Source organism: Meriones unguiculatus, chromosome 10, assembly GCF_030254825.1.
Source record: "Meriones unguiculatus strain TT.TT164.6M chromosome 10, Bangor_MerUng_6.1, whole genome shotgun sequence".
Taxonomy (NCBI): domain Eukaryota; kingdom Metazoa; phylum Chordata; class Mammalia; order Rodentia; family Muridae; genus Meriones; species Meriones unguiculatus.
The window spans coordinates 70,187,803-70,201,652 of record NC_083358.1 but is presented as its reverse complement, the minus strand read 5'-3'; the positions used below and the strand labels follow the sequence as shown (position 1 = coordinate 70,201,652).

Sequence of the window (13,850 nt, the reverse complement as noted above, 5' to 3'; positions counted from 1 at the left end):
TTCACCGAGAAAGCAAATAAAATATCAAAAGTTTTTGCAAGGAAGTTGTGATGCTAAACCCTGATAATATCCAAAGGCCATTTATGCATACAATTTGACTTTCATAGCAACCCAATAAAATCAAGCAGATTTTAAACAGGAACAAAAACTCTGGGCTGGTATGCATGTGTGTGTGTGTTTAATTCATCTCCTTCTACTTAACTCCTCTCATGTTGAATATAGTGTAACCACTTGACACTTCAAAATAATTGTGATCATTAAACGACTGATGACACTAGTATATTCATCAGTGGCTTTCAGCAAACGTTAAGGTTAGAGGTTCAGAGTGGCTCCCCCAATGAGGTCGTATTACTGTGTTTGGATCACACTGGCTCCTTTCGTTGCAATTCAAAACTCATTCCCTTTCTATTTTGTGCTCTAAAACTATTCTGATGTTGGAAAGAGCTCCAATCACTAACAAGCTCATGATACAGCTTCATATATAAATATGTTCTTACTATTTAAGGTAGCTGTCTGTCTTTGGAAGATTTGATGGTTCCATTGCTCACTAACTTGCCAAGAATTTTTTTCTTACAATGTAAACTAAATTCAAATTACTTATAGGCCAGTGAAGACATGGAATGAGGGGTTATGCATAAATGTGTAACCTAGCCTAGCATAGAATACGCTCTCAAGAAATTTCAACCTTGAGTGCTCAACTCTTCCAGAGCAATTGAATTGTGCTGCAGGCTTGTTTAGCAATGTGGCCAATATGGCAGTAATGAACCAGATTGCCTAGATAATTGGCATTCTCTCCTCCAAATGTAAGATTGATGGGTTCAATATAAGTCTACGCAGTTACCCATTCTTGTAATAGGGAGTTCTCATTAAGGAAATGGATTAATTGGCTTACTGATGTTTTATTGAGAGCCAGATTTTGAATAAGTGGATTCGGCAGAACTGAGAAAAGAAAATTAAACACTAATAATGGGAGAACTGTGTATGTTTAGGCTGAAATCTCAGCCACAAACTCAAATCAAGAATCTCTGCTTGCTGCTTGTTAGTGGAAATAAACATTTATGTTTAGCTGATAAAAATGCTTCTCTCTCTTCGTCTTTCTGTCTCTGTCTAGCTGTCTCTCTCTCACACACAGACACACACACACACACACAGAGAGAGAGAGAGAGAGAGAGAGAGAGAGAGAGAGAGAGAGGTGGGCAGACAGATAGGCAGACAGGAAGGCAGACACTGGATGCAATCATCTCTCCTAAATTTTCATAGGGAATCTTGAACCTTATTTTAAGGGAAATAGTAAGATCTGGAGAGGACAGGAACTCCACAAGGAGAGCAACAGAACCAGAAATTTGAACAATTGGGTCTTCCCAGAGACTCATATTCCAAACAAGTACCAGGCATGGAGATAACCTAGAACCCCTGCACAGATGTAGCCCATGGCAGTTCAGTGTCCAAGTGGGTTCCATAGTACTGGGAAGAGGGACTGCCTCTGACATGAACTGATTGGCCTGCTCTTTGATCACCTCCCCCTGAGGGGGGAGCAGCCTTACCAGGCCACAGAAGATGACAAGGCAGCCACTCCTGATGAGATCTGATAGACTAAGATCAGAAGGAAGGAGAGGAGGACCTCCCCTATCAGTGGACTTGGAGAGAGGCCTGTGTGAAGAAGGGGGTGGAAAGGTGGGATCAGGAGGGGAGGAGGGAGGGGTACAGTGAATATGGGGATACAAGTGAATAAAGTGTAATCAATAAAAATAAAAAGAAAAAAGAAAAGAAAAAAAGAAATTTTGTGTCTGAATAGAAGCATACTGTACTATTGTATACTCTAGTTTCCACAAAAAACTAATAATTCTGATCTGGGAAAAACTCAATTATGATTACTACAACCTTCTTTTCCCTTTTCCCCAGGCTATAGTCGTATTGGTTTACTTAATGGTTTGGGTCATATTCATCCCACTTTAAGCCTTTGCATATGCTATGTCATTTCCTCCTTGTAAATGACATACACCTCCCCCACAGACACCACCTATATGCATCCATGGCTTTCTCCTTCAGCTTTTGGGTTATATAAAAGCCAATCCTCAAGGATTACTTCCCTCAACTATCTATTTCAAAATAATACCCAACCCAAATTTTCTTAAATGCTGTTCTATACAAGGTGGCAACTTTTATTTCATCCTGGTCTTGAACACTAGTTCTCATTAGATAATATTGGTCTTCCCTTCTGTGCTAGATGGTTTTATTTCAACCCGACACAAACTAAAGTCATCTACGATGAAAAAAATCCTCAATTAAGAAAATGCCTCTGTAAGATTAGGCTGTAGGGAGGTCTGTAAGGCATTTTCTTAATTAGTGAGTGATGAGAGAGATCCCAGCCCATTGTGGATGGCATAATCCCTGGGCTAGTGGTTCTGGGTTCTAAAAGAAAGTAGGCTGAGCAAGCCCATAAGCAGCACCTCTCCACGGCCTTTGTATCAGCCCCTGCCTCCAAGTTCCTGCTCAGAGTGTGTTCCTGACCTCATTGCCTTTGATGATAAACTACTATATAAAACTGTGAGCAAAATAAATTCTTTCCTCCCCAACTTGCTTTTTGGATATAGTATTTTATGACACACACACACACACACACACACACACACACACTCACTCCTAGTAAGCTAAAGTTTTGATCTGTTTTGAACTCAACAATATTTCTTGAATCAGTTAGTAAATTGACCTGTTGACTAAAATCAGGGATGTTCTTGGTTTGGGATCTAAGGTAAAAGCTAATTAATATAGAAGAGTCCTAAACTTTAGCCTTTATTGGAACCACTTATTTTTCATTTATACAACATTTATAGGGACACAGTAAGTCGATCATACTATTTACTATCTCACATCCAAATGAACCAGAAAGAAGGTGTTGCTACATAAAAGAAGATGGAAAATCATATTATACTGATCCTGAACTATGCTATTTAATAATATTCCTTTCATTTTAATATAAAGGTCTATGCTTTTAATTTGAAGTCAGACCTTTGAGAGACCTCTATGTAAATTTAAAGCAAGAACCATGCTACGGTATGGATAGAAATATTCAGACTATGTTGGATTATAGTAAATACACATTTCTATCTTCACACTATAAGCAAGACTGAAATATAAACCTAATTAATAAAAAAATCCAATAACCATACTTTCCCAATAAATTGTAAATAATTTGTAGTTGCCTTCCTCTCCCTTAAAGGGTAAAAACCATTGTGTTTATTTCTTTTCTCTAACACTCCAGCACCAATACTGATTGCTTTCATTACCATTTGAGATTTTTTTTGCATTCTGAAATTACATTTTTCTTTAAATGGCACCTTCAGACTCAGTCAGTTCTACATGAGTTAATTGGTAGAAGGAAACCAGGAGAAAAGGAGCACAACAAGTTGGGAAGTTCATGAGAAATTAGGAATATGGGAAGGGCTGTAAGAGGTTTTAATGGCCACTTAGCCATCAGAGGCAGGTATGGAACTCCCAGTCTGATGCTGAAACTGCTGGCATTCTGAAGCAAATATGTCAAAGATAATGAAGTACCTGTGTATAATGAGATACTGTTTCAACCTCGACAAACTATTTAACATCTGTACTGGACAAGAACTGAAAGAACATGGGTATTATCTCTCACTATTGTTTTCACAAATGGCCTTGTTACCTATGTTATTCAATTAATTTCAACGTAGCAAGCACTGAAATCACTACCCGCTGAGCCAATAGGTAATCAAAATCATATTGTTGCTTGTCCTCTGATCTCATGGCTGCATTCCCGGCAACAATGACATTTGACACAGTGAGGATAAGGGCTAAGCTATTATAATTTCTGCATTTCCAATTTGCCAGTGGCTGCTCTCTACACCTTCTGTGGCAGGAAGAAAGTAAGAAATGGCTTAACCTAGACACTGAGGGTCACCTTACTAAAATGAATATTTTCTAAAATTTTCTAAATATTCTCAAAAGAAATATTTTCTGAAAGGTGAGGCAAAATAAATATTCAAATAAATATTCTAAAACCTCGTTTTGCAATGACATCCAACATGAGACTTTGTTCCCAAGGCTAAGATTTTCCTTTTCTCAGGACAGTGAGAAGCAGGGTATCAGCATTCACCTGTAGCCAGGAAAAAGTGGCAACTCTATCAAGAGTCATTATTCTTCCAACAATTCTTTTTTTTTCAAAGTTTTTAATTTAATTTAATTTTATTAATTACACTTTATTCACTTTGTATCCCGCCATAAGCCCCTCCCCCTCCCCTCCTGATCCCACCCTTCTTCCCCCTTCTTCTTTTTTTTTTCAATGCAGTTTATTCAGGAACCTTGAACAATCATCTGACCCTGGGGAAAGCCAGCCCACAGCTTAAATAGCCTCTGGGTAGCCAACCCCAGCGTGCCACGTGGGCAATGCAGATAGGTCCACATACATGGAAGCAAGCCAGATCCTCAGCCTTAGCCAAATGTGGAGTTGTGACAGAGAGCACTCACCATCTGGAAGGTGGAAGGTGGAAACCAGCTCCATCTTTCAGGCGCAGCATTACGCAGCTCTCTACAGTTCCCCCTTTTTGTTTTAGACGCATCAGGCAATAGTAGAGGTCTGATCTCTGATATTAGAAATAAATTGGGACTTTGTACCAATGTTCATTTAGGTGTCATCCACCCAAAGAGCATCAGACCCGTCCAATACCTTTTTCTCAGAGGCGGGACCTGGGGCATCAACCCGCATGCAATCAGACATGCTCTTCTCTGGGTCCAAAGCGGCTGACCCTGAGTGCAGTGCTTTGCCTCGCATCCTGAGCGTAACATTTTAGCTCCCATGCTTGGGGAGACTGTCCTGCTTCAATGGCTATAAAGGCCTGAATGGTCATGGCTGCATTACGCTGTTCTTCCAACAATTCTTAACTGTAAATTATTTTAAAGTGCTGCTCTTACAATTAGGGGAAATTGGTAAAAGTGCAGAGACACTGAAATAAAAAGCACTGCAATTGAAGAGAAATATGTACATTCTTATATACATTTCTATAAAATGGTACTTTTGAAAGATTAACATCTCTAACTATAGAGATTATTCATCATGTCCATTGAAGAAATCTGAAACGTGTCTATATTAATATTACAGAATGCTTGATTTGTTGGAATTGAAGGCTGATTTCGCTCATGAAATAAATGCTAGCATGTGTTGTCTCCAGTTCCATGTCAACCTGAGACAAGCTAGAATCATTTGAGAAATGGGAACCTCGATAGAGAATATGCCTCCGTGAGACTGGGCTGCAGGCAAGCCTGTAGGGCATTTTCTTAGTGATCAACATGGAAGAGCGTACTCCATTCTAGGTAGAGGAACCCCTGGGCTGATTCTAGACAAAAGCAGGCTGAGCAAGCCAGGCTGTTGGGAGGGCAAGCAGTAAGTAGCAGTCCTACGTGGCTCCTATATCTGCTCCTGCCTCCAGGATCCTGCACTCTTTGAATTCCTGTCCTGATGTCCTTTGATGATGAACTATAATGGACGTGGAAGTATAAGCCAAATAGACCCTTTCCTCCCCAAGTTTCTTTTGGTCATGGTGTTTCATGCTAGCAATAATAACCCTCTCTAAGGTATGTTTGCTTGTCTAAATTGAAACATGAGGTCTATTAAGAAGCTTTCCTCGTCTTTATTTTCCCCTAAAATTAACTGCACCATAACAGAGATGAACACTTAGCTTCCTGACCTGGGGTGCTTCTTAAGCAGAGTAATGGGTAGTTAATCAGGAAACTTAAAAAAAAAGAGTCCATATGTATATGGGTAAGGAGGTAATACACAAATAATGCTAGATATTGTAGAGACTCGGTAATAGTAATCATCACTCGTGTATCATGTAGACAGCTACATACCAAAAGCACAATCACCATTGCACTTGTGGATAGGTTTTACTTCTTATTTTGCTTTTCTTTGGTAAACCACACCAGCACTGTCTCACACACTGGGTTAATAGCCATGAGAAATGTCTTTCCTAATGGCCTTTCTGATGATGTACAGGCTATGCATGGTCTTCTTAATTAGTTTCTTACAGTTAATAAAACAGATTTGGGGAAATCACTGTTACAGCTTCTCTGGCTTACAGCTACTCTCATACATGTTGCAATAAGCATAAAACTTGTAAAAGGATGTGTGAAAAAATAATTACAGTATTTTTTCATAGCTAGCAAAGTAGACAAAACCCTACTAGCCTAGATTATCAAATATCTACTGTTATGAAGTGATTGAGGTTGTTTGGGAACCACAAATAATTCTCCATAGATAGGCCATGAAAATCCTATAGTTAAATTTAAAAGTTTAGTTTTTAATAGACATACTGTTATTCTTCTATGTCCTTATCATAAGAGAGTCAAAGGCTCACATGCATGTCATGAAAAGTAATCAGTTACCAAACTGACTTTTGGGCCCAAGAAATTAAAGCTTGCATGAGCTCTGACTTCATCCAAGAACTTTACTTTCATTCTTTTTTTCCAAGATTTTTTGTATGTATTTCCTTAATAAATATTAATACTTTCATAGCTCATTTATGATTTTTTTACTCCTTCACAGAAATTCCACATGATTTCTGTCGTTTTAATTCTGACACTGCCTTCCATTTTGGGGTATTTAAAAACATATGTAGAAGAGTGGCTATCTGTTTCCACCCATGCTTGGACATTAGCTATTACTCTGTCAAGAAAGTTCAGCACCAAAGTGATGTTCCTTTGTCATTGGCTACATACTGTTGTGGGGCTTCAGCCTTTTTAGTCAATATTTCTGAAGAGCATTCCATTTTGCTATTATGAAGATTTATCCTATTTAATTTTATGCATATGTTATTATAGACAGAAATTTTCCTCAGAGAAATTCACCAACTGCTATCCGAAATGGCTACATGCTGCCCTATTAGACTCTTTCAGCTAACTATAACAAACCAATAAAAAAATACAAATTTGATTCTCATATAATTGTGTTAAAATGTCTTACAATTAAAATACAGCAAAACAAACAAACAAACCCAAAAGGTTGAGGTCGATCAGATGGCTCAGCAGGTAACACTGCTTATTGGGACAGATGGCTTTATGCATTTGTGGAATGCACATCAATGTAAAGGGGGAAAAGTCACTCTAAGAAATTGTCCCGTGACCTCCCCACATGAACCGTGGCACCCACCTACCCCATACCTACACACATCTTGTACTCATATATTCAGACAATAATAAAATAACTTAAAGGGAGTGAACAATATCTAGAGTCACAGCACAAATACCTTCATAGTTTAACAATGGTTTTTATGAATATAGAGATAGTTTTATTATCTACCTCAGCTTCTTGAATTCACTGTTTATAATGAAGCATTTTTCATAAATCCTAAGGCTTTTATTTATAGATAAATTGAAATATTATCAAACATAATTAACAAAATTCACTTATCATTTTTCTTTGAAAAAACTGAGATATGTAATAGTCTAAAAATCATGAAATATAAGTGATATGAATATGAAAATAGGAAAAACATGGAGGACTTTATTTCAGGACGGGATAAATGTCAATACAGGTGAAGGAGGGCAGAGAAAAATAATACTAACAATATTTGAACAAGCTATGAGAAATTATTTTTATTTACCTAACGTTATGTATAATACATATGAGTATATGCTAATACATATACACAGTTTAAATGATGGTATGCCACCAAGGGCTAAAGTGTATTTCTCCAAGGGCTCCAGACTATCTAACAAAAATTTTCATATCAGGCACGAGAAACCCCATTTTGAGTTGTTCATTAATGGAGACCCAGAGACACCTAAAACAACATAGGCTATTACTGCTGTGCTTGGTTGTCTCCCAGTGATGGCTGAAGTTGGAGTTCTAAAATTCATTGTAGTCTAGTCATTGAAACTGTATACTGTACATAACAGTTGGGCTATGGATTCTTTAACTTTATTTTTAGTAGGTATGTGTCAGTGAATAAAGGACCAAGTCTGGATCCCTAGCTCCAGTAAGAAATTCAGGTGAGTAGCACAGCTACCTGCAATCCCACCACTCAAGAAGCTGTTTCAGGATCCCCAGGGCAAACTACTGAGCTAGTGTAGCTAAATCTAAGCTCCAGAATCAGAGGGATATCCTGCTTCAGATCATAAAGTGGAAAGCAATAGAGGAAGACACCTAATGTCAACCTCTGACCTGTACACATGAACTTACACACATGTGAACACACCTACACAGTAATACACACACGTGCCAGAGTTTTAAAAATTCTAGGTACTATAACCGGCTGGTTTATTGAAACATGGTTAAAGATACCATTAAGTGAGAGCAAACAGGTTATTAAACGGAACACTTGCATTCTGCAGTCATCAAAGGGTAAATATAGGCTGAGCAACTGCCAGTAAGAAGGCAGCGATGGCTCACTGTGAGCCTTCAGATAAATACAAGAAAAAAAATACGCAGGCCAAGTAGGATAGCTTCAGTTTCATACATGTAACACTAATGTAAACTAAATTAAATGGAACCATTTATGCAAGAACAAAATACTACACAGGAAGTGCTAAGTTTCCAATGCTTCGAATGACAGAATAATGGAAGAGTGAGTGTGACAGCTCGAGCACAAACCTGACCGGTGAGTAGGAAGTTCTTTGAATTAGCCAACTGATACTTTATACTAAGGGTTGTGCAAAGTGCCCCCCACCCCACTACCTTTCTGCACTTTTATTCCAGGCCTTTAAAGTAAAGCATATATTAGAGAGACTCTACACACAACAGAATCTCTCTCCCTTTCAGGCCACCCCCCCAAGCACCTACCACCTATACACCCATAACTTAATCCTGCAGTGCACAGACCAGAATGGCTAGCAGACAAGATGTCACAAGACCCTAACCACAGATGTGAACAACTGGTTTATTTTTGGAACTTCTGGTGACAATACTTGGAAATCAACTTTTCCCATTTCACAAAATATCTTAGAGAACCTTTACAGTTTAAAGCTTTCTAATATTCGCACCAAACAGCATTAACAAACTTTGCAGTCAAAGAAAGATATTTTCTGAAAGTCATTCCAAAAATAAGTATATGTTGCTTTTCTACTTCTTAAACAGAGGACCTATTGTCCTTGTTTATTGGGATTTCAATGTAACCATTTTGTTAAAGGCTTTTGGCTGATGGAGATGAATGGGGTGACAAATTATTGCAAGGATGTGTTATTGATATTATTTTTCTTTAAACACAGCATTTGCTGCATGCTTTATTATAAATTTCAAAATCATTTCACTTTGATGCCAGCTTCCAGTTTGCTTTCAGTTTTTGTTCTTTATTATTTTAATTAAGTTCTTATAGCCTTGAACTAATCGACAGTGCTTCTATCTTCTATTTCAATTGTTGAGAACTTTTTCAAGAATTCTGCTAAGCAAGCTGTGGTTTATATCCAGCTGTAGGTTTAATCACGAAGTCTTTTCCCCTTTGTACGTCCACCTTTCAAAGGCATGCCCAGGGGAAACATGGTCAGAAACTAAACCATGGTTTATGATTTAAAATCTTTTAATTTACTGTGACAATGGCCACTCTCAGCTGCTCCATCGTAGTATCGAATTCTCCAGTCCAATTACCTAAAATATAGCTCGACAATTGTTTAGACAGATTTGCAGCACAGGAAAAATTCTCATGTTGTATGCTAGTGACACAAAGTCCAGCATACTTTCATTGACAGCCAGGTTGAGCGATTTGCCATAGGGTATCAATTTGCTCCTGCAAGAGGTCAATCCTCTGATTGAACACCATCAAGCTTCCTTTTAGTTGAGCATTAATTCCTTTATGTACAACTAAGGCATGAGCTACATTGGCTAAATGATTATTCAGGGTCTGAGCAGTCTGCCCAGTATGACTCATGGCTAATGCCCCGGTGGTAGCTCCAACAGCCGCCAATGAGATGGTAGTAACAATGGTGGCTGTAGTTCCAAGATCCCTTTTCTGTCTGAAGAGAGTCATAGCGTGAGGGGCATCAATGGGCATAGGCACCCAGTGAGGCATGCGAGTAACCAGGGCATACCTAACTTTACTAGCATTCCAGCATTGGGCAAAAAAGCAAGTATCATTACCACAATTACTTGGCTCTATCTGGCTAATAATGAATAAAAATGGGGGATATAGACAAACAGGTGTGGGCTTATAGGAAATATTATGAGAAGCCTTAACCCCTCGTTGGAACATCCTGCGTCAGTTCTAGAACTAGCAGTGGTGGTGTCCGAGGTCTGAGTAGGTTCAGGAGACCATTGCCCCCAGGGGCGAGACGTGCTCCATGCCAATTGACTAACTCCATGTTTTCCTCCAATTTTGAAAGTCATTTAAGGTTCTTAAATTATTTTTTTCCCTTTTTTCTTAAATTTTTCATCAATTACACTTTATTCATTCTGCATCCCCCCATAGGCCCCTCCCTCCTCCCATCCCAATCCCACCCTCCCTCCTCCCTCTGCTTGCATGCCACTCCCCAAGTCCACTAATAGGGGAGGTTCTCCTCTCCTTTCTGATCTTAGTCTGTCAGTTCACATCAAAAGTGGCTGTATTGTCCTCTACTGTGGCCTGGTAAGGCTGCTCCCCCCCCCCCAGAGGGAGGTGATCAAAGAGCAGGCCAATCAGATTATGTCAGAGGCAGTCCCTCTTCACATTACTATGTAACCCAATTGGACTCTGAACTGCCCTGGGCTACATCTGTGCAGGGGTTCTAGGTTATCTCCATGAATAGTCCTTGGTTGGAGTATGAGTCTCTGGGAAGTTCCCTATGCTCAAATTTTCTAAAATCTTTTAAAACTTATAGAAATGTATGGCTTTTATTCTTTTTAATTTTCATATATCTATCCAATGAAATATGATCACATACTCCCCTCACTACCCTCCTCCATCTCTACCCTTATCTACCTAACCTTTAGGAACGTTCTCATTCCTAAATTTATATTTTATTTATTTATTTATTTATTTTTTGAGGCCTAATAATTCTAATAAGTGCTGCCCAAATGTGTATGGGTGTCCAGTCTACTGGCGCCTGGGGAAACCATTTAGGCAGAGACTAACCTGAGAGAAATATAGGCATTAGGCAGCCATGATGGTTAATTTTGCTTGTGAACGTGACTGGGTGATGAAACTGTACTTTGGAGTTATACTGTTTGATGTGATTATAAGAGTATTAATTGAGGGAGAAATTCCTCTTCTGAATGTGAGGCCACTATCCCCTGATCTGAGGGTCCCTATTGAATGAGAAAGGAGAAGAGAGAAAGGCAGTGGGGTACAGGAATTTTCCTTTGTGTCCTCCCCATACCACTGAGATGTGACCCAGCAATTGCTTTACATTGCTGTCACCATGGGGGTACCCACTGCCATGGACATCAGGGCAGACGGATAGCCTCAAACTCTAAGTCTAATGTCAATCTCTCCACCGAAGATGCTTCCTGTTAGATAGGCATTTCATCACAGTGACAATTAAAGTATTCAATAACTTTATCAAAACCCAAAAGCGCTTCACAATGGAAATCTCTGTTCATAAGCTAAGTATAAATTGTTTAAGTCTCATAGAAAAAAGTCATAAAATGTAAAAGTATGATTTAAGAACTTCTCTTGTTCCTCCTTCTGTGCCTCTACATAGTTAACGTCATGAAAAAGATGCGACTGGTTTGTGAATACCAGATAATGCCCTTTGTCCATATTATTCTGAAACAATAATCTTCTTTTCCCTCTCACTTATTATGGCCCGTATACTAACATAACTCCCTGTCAATCACCTATGTCAACTGATGAAATATTAAGAAGAATAGAATAAATCAACAAAGTGGCCAAGGCAAGATTGTGTTTGTAGTGACAAATAATATTCCTCCAGTAAACTAAATGGTCCTTTGCTGTACGGCAAGTTGCAAACGTGAACAGTGCATGCTTCCAAATCTTTAAGGAAAATAGTTTGAGAACAATTTGAGACTATGTATGAATAAATATGCTACATATATACATACATATATGACAGATTAGAATATGACTCAGTACTACAGTTGTAAAAGTATTTAAGAAACAATAAGATATTTTAACAACATAATAAGAATTCAATTTGTTTTGCTACTCAGTTTAGACACACACTTAAATACACAGCTAACATAACTTGGAATAGATAGCATTAACATGGGTTTATTTTGCATAGCATTGCCATGGACCTCTTAGATTTGTTTGTACAAAACTGATAACTAAAGAAATAATTTATGTAACCTGCAAATCACAAGAAACGCTTTCCACAAGAGTCACCACATCCTGTGTGCATTTACAGTTTCTTAACCACACCTTTGCAAGAGGTGATTTGATTGCTCTAAAATTTATTATAGCTTAAGTTATCCATAGTCATTAAAATGCATTTATAGTTCTGCCATCGCTGGCACAGCCACAACCACATTCTCAGCACAGCAGGATGATCACAGATTGATATCGGTCTAGTCTATAATGACAAAAATCTTCTAGCAAAAAGATCACTTACAAACAGCATATACAATCACTTCACAAATTTCATGCAACAGTGATCAAGCTAAACCCAACAAAGTTAGTAATAAGCTAGTATCACAGAGTGAATGGTCACCCAGAGGCCGTGATAGCAAACTGTTAGAATCAGTGACATAGCTACAGAAGCAGAGACATAGATACCAAAAGCATGCAAGAAAAACAAAACAAAACACTGTGCCTGTCAGTCTTCCTGTTGTAGCCCTATACTGTCTTTTGTAAGGACAGTCACCAGCATGACCTACACTGCTGTCTAGCAGGTACACTCAAGTCTCACGGGGCTTCTAAAATAAAAATTACATCTCCAGGGAAATAAAGAATTGAAAGTTGAGTATTAACTTTGAAATTAACTGTAGGTGATAAAGATTTAACCAAAGTTCACCAGAGACTGAAATTGGAGAATCGTGTCTAGAAGCCTTGAGGACCAGACAGTACCAGATCCATGTCACAGGTCATATAAAGCTAATATGTCCGACTTACCTGAGACGAGCATTATACCCTCTGATCAAGGACCTCGTATAGAGAGTGCATAGCGAAACAAATGCACTTATCAGCACGTGAGACAGTCACTGTCCACAGCGCACCAGCATCCAGGTGAGGCATGCTCTGACTAAAGGCCTCACACTAGAAAATTGCGCTCACTACTGGACTACATGCTCTGTGTTTTTAAATAGGTGCACATACATTCTATTGCAATATCAGAGAGCGGACAACATTCACAAACTCCTGATAATATTTTGATACTCCTGGTAAATGGAGAAAAGCGCTTCATTGATTTTTGTCATGTTATTCTTTAGGAACTACAAATTACCATCATTTCTATAAGCCCAATTATTTGATTGAATTTATGTGATAACCAGTTAAGGGCTAAAATAGTCAGAATGCATTTATAATATTACATTCTTTTTACATTAACAGCTGACTGGTGATACAATTATATTAGTTGTGAGAACCTAAATTTTGACATCCTCAGTGGCATCATCACTGTCACATTCACCTTTCCCCAGTCCCTTCACAAGTAAAATTATTTTCTGAGACAAAATGTGCACTTCTTTTCTTACAAAGCAGCGGCTTTTCCAAACTTGGTTATGAGAGCACAGTGTGTGAGCTTTATTTACTGCAATAATCACTCTCTTATAAAGTCTTTCACTTCTTGTCCTCTCATTAAACTACCATCTTTCTAAAATGTTCTGAAATTTGATGTTGAAATAGAAACAATAAGAAATGGACACTCAACAGGGAAAGAGAAGGAAATGATCAAGAGAAACAAATTCAAGCAATGTCAATTAAATTGTTATTGAGCAGATTTTCTGAATTATTGCTAAAATG

The 13,850-nt window shown here is 38.4% G+C and overlaps 1 protein-coding gene across 3 annotated transcripts in view; it reads right to left on the bottom strand.

Moving 5' to 3' along the window:
• Window positions 1-13,850, bottom strand: part of Bank1 (B cell scaffold protein with ankyrin repeats 1) — a 274,453-nt gene that overhangs the window by 147,302 nt on the left and 113,301 nt on the right. The window lies entirely within an intron of this gene.